General features: G+C 42.9%; 1 protein-coding gene across 1 annotated transcript in view; it reads left to right on the top strand.

Annotated features, from left to right (window-relative positions):
• The window catches only part of LOC138747927 (microtubule-actin cross-linking factor 1-like), a 34,920-nt gene extending 25,903 nt beyond the window's left edge, over positions 1 to 9,017 (top strand). Inside the window, exons 6-7 of the mRNA XM_069907576.1 lie at positions 1,442 to 1,621; positions 8,649 to 9,017. The gene's annotated coding sequence lies outside the window, so the exon portion shown is untranslated. The remainder of the gene's footprint in view (positions 1 to 1,441; positions 1,622 to 8,648) is intronic.
• Positions 9,018 to 13,672: the final 4,655 nt, after the last annotated feature.

Raw genomic sequence — 13,672 nt, 5'->3', positions numbered from 1 at the left:
GAAAGATGAATGCTTTGAAATAATGTTAATGTCCACATCCTATAACAGTGGCTAAAGCCACATGGGAGGTTTGTAAGTTTGGCACCTGAAATAGGAAGTTGAGCTCCATCCATTCCACTTTGATGAGGTTTTAATGGGAGCCTGATGAAGAGCCAACAGCCAATTTACTTCCAGATGGTGGGGGCGAGATTGGAAACTGTAACAAAGAAGCCAAACAGTTCTGCTCTCATTGTGTGTATATTTACAGTACGGGTTTCCTCGGACCTTATGTTGCCTGCATCCATGTTTAATGGGGGCCTGGTGACTAAGGATATTGTGGCAGAATTTTGGACGACCTCCAAGATTATAACAGCAGAACAAAAAAATTCAGGAAATCATTAATGGGATCATCAGGTGAAGAGACAATAACACCATAGATGGGGGTTTCAGGAACAGGTGAAGGGAGGTGGGAGGTAAGTGGTGATTTGGAGCACATTTGGAGGTCAGATTTGTTTGCAAGGTTGCAGAGATTGATTTATTCCAAAGAAGTATTCGAACCATAGAACCTTACAATATTACAGAACAGAAACAGGCCCCTTTGGCCCTTCTAGTCTGTTCCGAACCCTTTTTCTGCTGAGCCCCTCTGACTTGCATCCAGTCCATAGCCTCTCCCATCCATGTACCAGTCCAAATTCTTTTCAAATTTAAAATTGAGCCCACAGTCATGTGAGAGATGAGAAAAACTGATATTGCAATATGAACATGAAGAAAATAAAATTGATACATAAGTAAATGAATGAAGCCAGTACAAACAACATGAGATATGGATATTAAAAGGCAGGAAGCTGACACTGTCTGAGTAAGATAAGAATCTCCTAGAGAATCAGCAGGTTCACTAACTGAAGGAGATAAGGACAGACAATTCATGATAGAAGTAGAGTTAGTCTGAATGAGATAAGGGTCTCCAAGCCCCAGATAGAATTAGCAAGGCTTGCATAAATAATTTGAAAACCTTAGACAGTATTAGCCAGTTCTACATATATAATTAGTAAGCCTTACACAGATTTAACAAGTTATGTATATTAAACTAGTAAACTCTCGACAGGATTAGCGAACTCTGCATATAAAGAGACTGTAGCTCTGAGTGGTGTGAATGGGGACAAGGGCAAGGTTATGAATAAGGACAATGAGGATAATGACATGAGAAGACACCAACAGGATACCCCCTGGTCCTCCAAGTGCACAGAATCAGCACGTAGGCAGGCAGGATTGCCTAATGCCAAACCTCTCCAGCAGGAGGCAGAAGAATGTAAGGGGGGGGGGGGGTTATTCCTATACTGAGATAAACTGTATAAATGTTGGGTGAGCCCCAGTGTATGTGTGTATTCCCAGGGTAAGGGGAAACACCCAACTTTGCATTGTTGTATAATAAATGTTCTTTGTTCTCAATTTTTGTCTCGAGCAATTTCTTTAAAGGTAATTCTGTTTCTAACAAATTGGAGCTCGTCCGGGATCAAACTCCCTCCACTGGACTCACAGACGACGGGTGGCTGGTCAGTGGAAGAAGCGAGTGATATCCGAGAAGAGGCATTGAGAACAAACGACGGAAGGAAGTGCGCTAGAGCATTGCTACTGGAACTCGGTAAGAGGAATTTTACTTGCCTATCAGTATGGGAAGTGTGGGTAGCAAGGAAGAGAGTCCTGGTAAAGGATGTGAGGATCAGATAACTACGTACAGCCCACTTGGGTTGATGTTATCTCAGTAGGGCGCTGGAAGGACCCGTGGAAAGGACAAACTGACCATGGTCAGGTATTGTTGTATAGAATGTGTTAAAAGCCCGGTTAAAGGGAGCTCCGTGTACTGGCCAATGCTCGGATCCAAGGATGACTGGATGTGTCAAGCATTGAACATCTGGCTCTATCAAAACCAGAGAGATAATCTTGAGAGCAGGGAATATGCAGCCTGCTGGCTCAGGGGATCATTTGATCAATTGGTTTTGAATGAAAAAGAATGCAAGGACAAGAGAGAGGAGGAACCTTTTGTCCCTGAACCACAAGGGTGGGATGTGCTACATTCCCTCCCTCCACCTTATGTTCCTCCTATGCCGGCTTCTATCTTTCCTCCCCCTCCTATGCCCTACCCTTCTGCACCTTCCCTTCCTCCCCCACAGCTAGAGAAAAGAGAAGAGAATAGGAGTGGTATGATGACTCGCTCACAAAGCACTCGATTACCACCTCTGTTGACAGGAGAGAGAGAGATAACTTTAATTCAGAACAGTGTGAGACTCTTCAGGAAGAAAGGGCAGAACCCTTTGATTCATTTCCCAGGGAGCAGGAACCCAGACCTAATAAGCCAGAAACCAACTGGATGAGACCATTGCGGGAAGTTCCCGTGGTAGAGGGTCTCGGTTTCGTAAATGTGCCCCTGACCAGTACTGAAGTGCGTAACTTTAAGAAAGAACTGACCTCCCTGATAGAAGATCCCCAGGGATGTGCCGAAGTTAGACCAACTTTTGGGACCAAATATATATACTTGGGTTGAGTTAACATCTATCTTTAAGACTCTGTTTACTTTGGATGAGTGTGGAATGATTCGCCAGGCAGGGATTAGAGTATGGGATAAGGATCACCAAGGGGGACCAGATGCGGTACCTGGAGAAGCTAAATTCCCCTTGGTTAGACCTAATGGGGATAAAAATATCAATGATGGTCGGGTATTGATGGAAGAATACATTGCCATTGACTTGGATTGGTCTGTGAACATTGAAAGAGAATCCACAGATCCTCAGTGACTTGGCCCAGCGTTCTGGATGGTTGGGCATGGGGGGGGGGGGGGGGGTGGAGGGTGGAGAGCATGACTCTCTCTTGTTTCTTTCTCTGACTGCAAGAGGCATTACGGGCAATTTCTGCCAATGGCGAATCTGTCTGCCACACAGCAGGAAAAAAGCAATTTTGTGTGATATGACACTTTTTAATTACATGACAGTAAATTGTCTCCTGAAATGGAGAGAGAGGTTCAAGTTTCAAACTATTACAAACTTAACTCACCAGAGGTACCTGGATTATACTTCTTCCCAATTTTTTTTTGTTGCAAGGTCACCACTGATTTTATCACAACTCCTCTGGTGCCTCTGTCCTGTGACAGATTATATATTTTACATTGTTTATAGATATGTTTTTGAAGGATAGATTGTAGGAGTCGTGTAGGTCACAAACACTTCACAAAATAGCTCTTACTTAAAATGCAAATGCCGTGATGAGAGTGAGAGCATTTGCAAAGATAAAGCAAGGAGACTGCTTTGCTAAAGAATTTCAAAAGCAGGTGTAAATGGAATATTGTTTTTAAAGCAACAGATGAATGGACTCAGAAGTTTAGGTCTGGTGCAGTGATCTGGCTGGTTGAAGTTTGCTGTTGTAAGAAGGTCATGTGGCTTTGCAAGCAGAGAGGAGAGACCAAATAGGTTTTTTTTCTAAAAGAGTGAGAGAGAGAGAGAGAGAGAGAGAGAGAGAGAGAGAGATGGCAAGCTGGCATCTTGTTGAAACCCCAATTTGAAGATCGATTGTTAGTAATCAGTTCAGCCAGTTGAAAAATCTTGTTGTCCATACAAGAGGAAATGGCTGGCTAGAAATGCTGTTTCACCTGAAATAAGGGAAACAAAAGGAACTCAATGGTGATCTGCAGAAGAGGTTATCATTTGGAAATCCCTGATGAGGAAAGTTACTTTGGCAAGACACCAAAGTGGCTGATAAGAGGGAATCAGTTTTTGTATGTCCAATGAGCAAGAAATCCCTCTCTGAACCCAACAGGAGCCTTCCTGGAGGGTAACCATTTACCTTTAAGCACCAGAGCTTGGTGAGAATTCATAAATGTTGAATTCTGTGCACAGTATAAGAAATGATAGACAGCAGTGAACTTGGAGTTGTGTCAAAGAACTTATATACACATTAAATACACCTGTGCTTAGAATTAGAAGGGGTTAATGTTAGGCAGTTACATTAATAGTGATAAGTTAAAGTTTGATCCTTTTTATTTGTTTAAAGAAAATTAAAAATGACATTTGTTTAAGTATTCTTTGTCTTGGTGATTTTCTATTGCTGCTATGTTTTGGGATTTTCTGGGCCTGTAACAGTCCCAAGATGAGGTCTTCTACTCCAGGATACCCAAAATGTCTTATTTCAATAAATGCACATTCCCCCATACTGACTTTGATAAAGTCTGCACCCATATCTCCAATTCTATTTCTGCCGTTATCACGTCTCCTCTCCGGCAGAACAAGGACAGTATCCCTCGGGTTTCTCACTTACCACATCTCACCTGCTACATTTAACCCGCTCCACTCATATCCTCTTTTCACAGGGGCACGTCCTTATTGGTCAGGAAGCACCTACACTTCCCAAGGAGATTGAGGAGGTCAAGGCCAAGGGCTCTCATCCTGAGATTTTACAGGAGCTCAGTTGAGCCTCCTGTCTGGCTGCATCATTGGATGGTCTAGTAGCTGTAAAGCATCAGACAGGAATGATGCACAGAGTTGTGAGGATCACTGGGGTCTCCCTTTCTTCTGTAGATGACATTTACTAGGAGTGTTGTTCAAATAGGGCTCAAAGTATTGTAAAAAGACCATTTCCATCCAGTGCACAGCATCTTTAATCAAGTCCATCATCGAAATCAGGACTGCCAGGCTGGGGAATAGCTTCTTCCCACAGGCTGTAGGATGGAAGAAAAATATCCTTTATGTGCAATAATCATCCCAAATATTTATATATGTAGTGGCTACTTCAATAAAGCAACACACACACACACACACCAGGTTAGTCAACACAAGACTGCTTTATTCAGACTTTACAGGCTTCTTTTATTTACCGCGTGTCCCATGCTCCATGGGACATGGTGGGACATCATGATGAGTTTGCTACTGATCCACATGACCACAGGTTCAAATTAAGCCCCGTGAGTGTCCCGTACCTTCTGGCAGGGGAATTCAAAGATTAATGTGCCGTTCCTCGGCATGCAGCACCATGCACGTGCGGTCAATTAAATGGATGAGTACCCAGCTGTCCGTCTTATGAATTCTCGCGCGCGCCAAAGAACCGTGCCCGCTCACCCCACTACACAGCTGCTACACACCCCTCCCCCCAGAACTGTCACCAGAAACTAAAGCACCAGATACATGCACCTTAGATGGATGCCCTCGCCATCTGGGCTGGGGACACTGAATAGGTGAAGTGGGATCCACATGGGCAGGCTTGAGTCTGTCCACACTAAACAGCTGTGAATGTCCCCAATATCCAAAGTATACACAACCCCATCCTTCTTCACCACATGGAAATGGCCCTCATACGGTCATTGTAATGACACTCCTGGGACCTGTGTGTGCGCATAAAAACAAAATCAGCATCCAGGAGTGATGGGGACACATTCTGTTTATGGGATCCATGCCAGTGGGTAGAAAAAGGTTTGCTGATCGGGACACCACGTTGAAGCTGCTGAAGGACGTTCAGATCAGAGTTGGTTGTGAAATGAATGTCCCATGAAACTGTAAGGACCGTACAATAAACCATCTCTTCAGACAATGCAGACATAACTTCCTTTGGAGCCGTGCGCACTCCCAATAGAACACATGGCAAATCATCGACTTAATTGGGACCGGTGAGTCGGGTCTTCAGTTGCCGGTGGAAACACTTCACAAGGCCATTGGATTGTGGGTGAATTGTGTTCCGTGGTCTGAAGTAATGTGGGTCGGGAAACCAAATCTAGCCATCCAATTGACGATGAATGCTCTGGCCCTTGTCTGTGTCACTGGATGGCAACAGGACAGCCTCTGGCCAGCGCATCAAACATTCTATGACTATTAGAATGTATCTCATGTTTTGAGATACTGGCAATGGTGCGAGCAGGCCCACATGGATGTGTTCCATCAACCTGTGTACAGCCGGGAAAATTGAAGAGATGCCTTAGTGTGGTGCTGAATTTTGGAAGTCTGGCAGGAGGTACATGTGCAGACCTATTGCATGATGTGTTTTCTCAGTCCATGCCATACATTTTTATTTGACATGAGCTTGACAGATGTTCTGAAGGACGGATGAGACAAGCTGTGTATCTGGTCAATAAAGTATTGCCTGAAAGATGGCGGAAACATTGGTCTATAGGAGACCAAAGACATGTCACAAAGTAAGGTTGGCCGCCCAGTTGTGGTACCACCTGCTGTTTGTCCAGGTTAGTCATGGCCGTACTGTATGCCTGAACATCGGGGTCCATTGCCTGGACACTGGCTAATTCAGGAATATCAATCTCACCCTGAATATGATATACAGTCAGTCTGGACAGTATATTCGTGATGAGATTGTTTTTACCAGAAATATAGTGCACGTCCATGGTAAATTCTGAAATGTATGTTAATGACGCTGCTGTCTTGCCGACCATGGATCCATTATTTTGCTGAAGGCAAACACGAGTGGCTTGTGCTCTGTGAACGCAGTGAAATGCCGACCCTCCAAAACAAATCGGAAGTGCTGTGTGGCTCGATACACTATATTTCATCTCCGATGGCCCTAAATGTCAGCTAAAGAATGTGAGGAGTTGGCAATGGCCATCGACATACTGTTTTGGAGGTATTGAAATTAGGAGAGATAATACTGGGAAATTCATTGATCAGGGCAGCATATGCATCTTTGTTCAGGGTATGCACTCCGAGATGGGAAACTCTCCATTTCCTGCATACCAGTGGGTATCTTTGAAAAGTGGTGGCATGAACCAATTACCTCCACTTTACGTCTTCTGGCAAGTCATGGGACCTTAAAAAATCTGCACCCATAATGGGCTGTGCAATGGAATGTCGCATCTCCTATCCCAATCGTGACCCATCCTGTGCCAAAGCAGGGAATTGTCCTCCCATTTGCTGTTTGAAGAGCCAGGGGTTGTTATTTATGTGTTATTTTCAAAATAGGTTGGCGGGAGCAAATGGACCACAGCACTCGTGTCTAAAAGAAATGTGCTTACCAGCATCATCTTGAAAATACAATAGGCCCGTACTTGTGCCAGTTTCCGAGGCCATTAATGGTATCCGGCTTTTTCGTTTCCTGCCTTTTTTCTCTAATAGGGGACACATTTATGGGCATTTTTTCCGCAATGGTAAAATAGGATTCTCACCGCCTGTTAGCACGTTCATCCTTCTTTGACAGAACTGCCGATATAGGAGGCTCATAGGACACAGGAGATGGATCTGCTGTGAAAACAGACTGTACGTGAGCAGACTCTTGCGTTGAAGTATGATCGAGCCTGTCAGGCTCCCGCACTATGTCATGGGGATGGCGGAAATCCATGTTAATGATTGGTATTGCGACATGACCTGGAAGTTTAGACAGGAATAGAGTCTCAAAAAGGAAACAATGGGAATGACCATCTGCTAATGTGAGCATCTCATTCATTAGATCAGATGGATCTCTGTCATCGACACCCTCCATATTTAAAAGCTCATGTCCAGTCAATTCCAGCGTGTCCAGGAGAAATAGACGGAACCTGGTTTTATTGGGTCACCAATTGTAGCGGTGACTTCGGTAGAGCTACAAAAGTTATACACACACACACACACACACACACACACACACACACACACACACACACACACACACACACACACACACACACACACACACACACACACACACTAGGTTCGTCAACACTAGACTGCTTTATTCAGACTTTACATGCCTCTTTTTTATACCACATTACTTGTCAGGGAAGATATTACAGCGGAGCGGAGGCAAGAGAAACTGAAGGCTCATCGAGGGAGGCGGTATGGGTAAAACTAAAAAATAAGAAGGGTGTGGTTACTATTATAGATTAAGGAGACTGCGACTTTATTCATTGGAACATAGATGGCTGAAGGGGGTTATGATAGAGGTATTTAAAATTATGAAGGGAATAGATAGACTAGACATGAGTTGACTCTTGCCACTGAGGGCAGGGGAGGTTGGAACAAGAGGGCATAAGTTAAGGGTAAGGGGGAAAAACTTTAGGAGAAATATTAGAAGATGCTTCTTCACTCAGAGAGTGGTGGCAGAATGGAATGATCTTCCAGAAGAGATAGTTGCGGCAGGGTCCTTTCTGTCATTTAAAAGAAGGTTGAATGAGTACATGAATATGAGGGGGTTGAGGGATATGGGCAGAGTGTGGGAGGGGGAAACTAGTGGAGTGGTTCATGTGAACCAGCACTGACTCGAAGCACCGACATGGCCTGTTTCCATGCTGTGAACTGTCATTTGGTTATATGTGCCGGGCTCCATGGGACAAGATGGGACATCATTAAGAATTTGCTGCTGGCAGGTTTAAATTAAGCCCCGTGAGTATCCTGCACTTTCTGGCAGGAGACTCCAAAAATCAATGTGCCATTCCTTGGCGTGCGGCACCATGCGCGGTCGATTAAATGGGTGAGTACCCAGCTGTCTGGCTTATGGATTCACGCTCCCACTGAAGAACTCTTATTCTGCCTCATCTCACTGACCAGCATCCGGTCCTTAGCCCTCCATCCCTCTTGTATCCCTGAACATGTCCAAATTCTTCAATGCTAACATTGAGCTCACATTTCCTCATGCAGCTGGCAGCTCCCACCACCTTGTGTAGAGAAGTTTCCCCTAATGTTTCCACTAAACTTTTCCCTTTTCATCCTTAGCCCATGTATTAAGGACTTCTCCAAGAGGCGGAGTCTCAAGAAAACAACTTCTATCCTCAAGGACCCTCACCACCCAGGCCAGGCCTTCTTCACCCTGCAATCATCAGGGAAACAGGTCCAGGAGCTTGAAGACAAACATCCAATGGTACAAACACAGTTTCTCCCCCTCTGCCATCAGATTTCTGAATGGACAAAGAACAACAGTCACTCCATCACTTAACTCTTCATTTTGCACAAAGGATTTCTTTTTTTAAAAATGTAATTTAGAATATTTGTACCTGTACTGTTGCCACATAACGACAAATTTTGTGACATGTTCATCACAATAAATTTTTAATTCTGAAAACTGCGCGTACATCAGAAAATAATCATAGCTCAAAAAACAATTTGAAAAGATGAATAAACTATTTCCATTCACCCTCCCCTTTTACGTCTATTTTTCTAAATCCACTCCATAATCTAGACATCTCCACTTAACCCAACCCACATTTCTTCTCCCATACAAAGCACTCAGTAATACACCAAGGCAGTAAAACAAAAATTCAATGCTGGAAATACTCAGCAGGTCATCTACTGGAAAAATAATCGGAGTTAAAACCTTCAGGTCAATAACCTTTCCTTGGGATTCAGAAAGATGATCAAACAAACCTGATTCTATTTGCTGAGAAAAAGAAGAGAAATAACAAAATGAATACGTGCGATGAAAAGCCCAAGCACCAGAAATGGCAATGGTGCTGGATGAGTGGAGTCGACATCTGTCTGGATGGAGGGGTAAAGGATAAAAAGACAAATATGATGTCATCACTGTGAGGTACAATACGACAGCTGCAGAGAATCTGAAATGAAGGAATGCTGAAAATACTTGTTTTTGGATCAATGTGACAAAATTTGACCTGACAAAAGAAAACAAAATTGTTTTGCTCTGCCAGAACTCTCTCGATCAAGGGGCACAATAAAATTGTCCAAAAGCCAACGTTATAAAATTGAAGAGCCAAGTTATAGAAATCGACAGTAAGAGATAAAACAGAGTTACATAATCCCATGAAAGTGGTGTCACAGCAAGACAGGTTTCGAAAGACAGCTTTTGTCATCTTGGCCTTCATTAATTAACATATTGAAAATAGGAGATGGGAAGTTATGGAGGGGTTGTATAAAATGTTGGTCAGGCCAAATTTGGAGTATTTTGTGCCTAGTTCTGGTCTCCTAGTGACAGGAAGGGTATTAGTAAGATAGAAAGAGTGCAGAGAAGATTTACTAGGATGCTGCCAGGTCTTCAGGAGTTGAGCTACAGGGAAAGGTTTAACAGGATGGGACTTTATTCCTTGGTGTGTCGAAAAATGTGTAAGAGGTTGCTTAAAGTGGCATATGAATGAGAAAAAGGGCTGAGAAAGACTGCTGAAGACCCAATAGTGAAGGAAAAATTTTGCTTGATAAAAATTGTCATTGGCCCATTTCCTCTGGAGTTATGAAACCACGCACAGAACAAGTCAATGAGGTATGATTAAAATAGTGGTTTTCAAACTTTTTTTCCCAATCACATACCACCATAAGTAATCCCTTACTAACAGAACATTTCTGGCACAGGGATTAAGTGGAATATGAGCCGAGGGGTTGAGAGGGTGGGGGGGTAAGAGGAGGAGTTTGAAAATCACTGCTCAAGATGAAAGGTTTTCTCCATCTCCGTTTTAAGCAGACATCCTTTTATTCTGAGGTTGTGCCCACTGGTCCTAAACTCTCCCACTACTGCCAAAATCCTCTCTATCCAGCCCTTTGACTATTCATCAGATTTCATCAGTCCTGCCTCATCCTTATAAACTCGGGCGAGTACAGCCCAGAGCCATCAAATGCTCCTCAAAACATTATTCCTCTCATCCGTGGATTGGATGGTGTTCAAAGAGTCAGCTGAAAGGGGGGGGGGGGTGCTCGTGGAAAGATGGCATAGGAAAACGACATGAGGAGATACGTCTCCCTGATTGAACTAATCAATACTAGAACTGTAGTGACTTTTTTGACTTTATCAATGTTTTGAACAGTAATTTACTACTGTAGGATTCTGGAAATGAAGGAAGGAAAAAAAGCAGTGTTGGGCACTACATCACAGAGACAAAGACTGAGGGGAATGATAGGCTTTATTACACACAAGACTGCAGGCCCGGGTCCAAGTGAGGGAAGTGAAGGGAAGGAAGAGGTGGCTCGACCTTATCACCTGGGTCACAGGGGAGGAGTCCAGGGTGGAGTCTAGGAGAGGATGTCATCAGGAGGGTGGGCCAGCCCATGCCTGTACTGGTCAGTACAGGCATGAAAAGTACAGAAAAGTACAGAAGCAAGGCTGACCTTCCAGAAGGAACCTCAGGAGCAGTTAGAGATGGATCCGAAGCCTCAACATGGAAGTCGGGAGCAGCTGGAGGAAACGTCCCCATCTTCAGCGCATCTGGAGATGCAAGATGGTGCCGATATCTTTGGCCTGGCGTCGGGCCAAGAGGAACATGAGCGTGGAATCCGACATGAGCTGGGCTTGACTAAGGAGAGCAGGGGGGTGGGTGACTGAATGCGAGCGCAATTTAGCGGGGAGGGGACTGCCTGTATGCAGTGGTGCATCTGGAGATGCTCCCCTGCAGGCTACTGAGCTTCTCAGCATGCGTGGAAATTCTCGCATGCACGAAATTCTGGATCTCATCCAGAGTAGGGCTGCCAGGTATGCGGTGGAAGAGAAGAGGTGGAGGAGGACAACTCAGAAGTTCTAGAAGAAGAAGAGCAAGAATTATTGCAGCTGGACTCATTGAAGGTCGGCCAAAGGCTTTTAGAAAATCTCCTTCTCCAATGAAAGCTGTTGTTTCACCAAAGACACCTTCCCCAGTCTTCAAGGCTCCTATAACAGGGATGGAAGTCAACCTCATGTCTACAGAATTTATCCAACAATATGAAAAGATGATGTATTCTATGACCTAAGGTTTTGAAACTTTAAATGATCAATCTGCTGGTTATGAAGAAAAAAAATGGCCAGTATGTGTGAAGAAATTAAATCTATTCAAGTTGATATTAATGTGTTTAACAGCAGTGGACACTGGACAAAATCAATTTAAGAAGATAGAAGAAGTTTGATTGACTGTAAGGACTGTGTGGATAATTATGCAGAAAAAATGGATCATATTGATGATTTGTTTATAGGCTGGGATGTCCAGAAGAGAGATTTGTTACAAAACATTGATTCGTTGGAAAATCAAAGTTGTCGTAATAATATTAAGATAGTTGGTCTGCCGGAAGATATTGAAGGTTCAGATCCTGTAAAATTATTTTTGGAAATGGATTCCAGAGATGTTGGGAGTCAAGTTTTTTAGATCGGGTTCATAGGGCATTAAGGAGAAAACCTTTTCTGGGTCAAATGCAAAGAGCGGTTCTTTTAAGATGTTTGTGATATCAGGATAGAGAAATGATTTTGCGGCTTTTGGTTCAGAAAGCTCGCCTTGATCAAAGCCTTGGTTCAAGGCAAAAGTCAGATTATTAAGTGATGGAAAGAGCTTAACCTGGTCAAAGCAGTGTTGTGGAAGAAAGGGTATAAGTTTACTTTTCGGTATCCAATAATATTTAAGGTGATTTATGGGCCAGATCAGTCTCAATGTTTTGAGAGTCCTTATGGTGCATTAATTTTTGCGAATTCCTTCCCAGATTTGAAGGAATCGATGGGGAAATTGCCTGAGGTGAGGATTGGGAAGGGAACGGGAAAAAGAAGTTGGAATCAGAATGGGTGAGTGAATGAAGCTCAAGCTCAATGTGGGTGTTATCACTGGGATGACTGATGGGTTTAATGTTCAGTTGGGGGGTGGGGGTTGACTCTGCTACTTCTAAAGTCATCTGCAACTTGTGGTATTGACTGCACCTGGTCCACAGAGGGGGACCAACTCTTGTTGTTTTTTTTTTATAGGGTTTTCTTCCTGTTTGAAAGGGGTTTTGGTTTTTGAAATATATATATATATATAGATATATATCTATATATATATATAGATATATATATCTATATATATATATATATAGATATATATCTATATATATATATATAGATATATATAGATGTATATAAAATTGTAATTGCTGTGTGAAGTGTCAATCTCAGGAGGAAATTAAGTTATGGCTCATTTAAAATTTGTGATCTTTAATGTTTAAGGACAATAATCCGATTAAAAGGAAGAGAATATTGGCATATATAAAGAAAATGAAGGTTGATCTTGATTTTTTGCAAGAAACTCATTTGTCTGAGAAAGAACATATGAAATCGAAAAGAGATTGGGTAGGACATGTTTTGGCATCTTCATTTAATTCGAATGCTAGAGGTGTTGACACTTTGGGTCATAAGAAGAGACCGTTTCAGTTGGAATCATTCTCTGCCACATTGGTGATTGTAAAATCTTTGCTGAAGCAAGGATTTTGATGAATGTTTATCCACCCAATGAAGATGATGAAGAAGTTATTTCTGAAACTTTTTTTGAATCTGGGTCAAGCTAATGAAAATATTTTAGTTGGTGGGCATTTTAATTGTGCGTTGGATACATCTCCAAAAACTGTGCAAAGAACCAAAATGGCTAAATGGATGTTAGACTCAATGAAAGATTTGAATTTGGTGGTAATCTGGAGGAAATTTAATCTGACAGAAAAAGACTTTTTTTTTCCACCCAGACATGATCCTTTTTCAAGAATCGACTTTTGCTTAATGTCAGCCCAATTACAGGGTAGATTTATAAATGCAGAGTATAAGAGTAGGATTTTGTCTGATCATTCTTCATTGTTAAGTAGAAGTACACAATCCTTTAGCCCGACATCTAAAATCTGGAAAGCTTCAAACACCAGCAAGTGGGGAGTGAGATGGAAGCGTGAGCCAGGCGGGTGAGGGATGGGGGGAAAATGTCAGCATGACTGGGAGTGGGGGTGGATACAGCAGCATAATTTGGGTTGGCATAAATCTGGCTTTCCGAAATCCAGAAAAATCTGAAATTCGAAACATAGTGACCCCCTCCCCCACAAGAGTTCTG

The sequence above is a fragment of the Narcine bancroftii genome, chromosome 13, assembly GCF_036971445.1.
Source record: "Narcine bancroftii isolate sNarBan1 chromosome 13, sNarBan1.hap1, whole genome shotgun sequence".
Taxonomy (NCBI): Eukaryota; Metazoa; Chordata; class Chondrichthyes; order Torpediniformes; family Narcinidae; genus Narcine; species Narcine bancroftii.
This window is presented reverse-complemented; position numbering and strand designations above follow the sequence as displayed.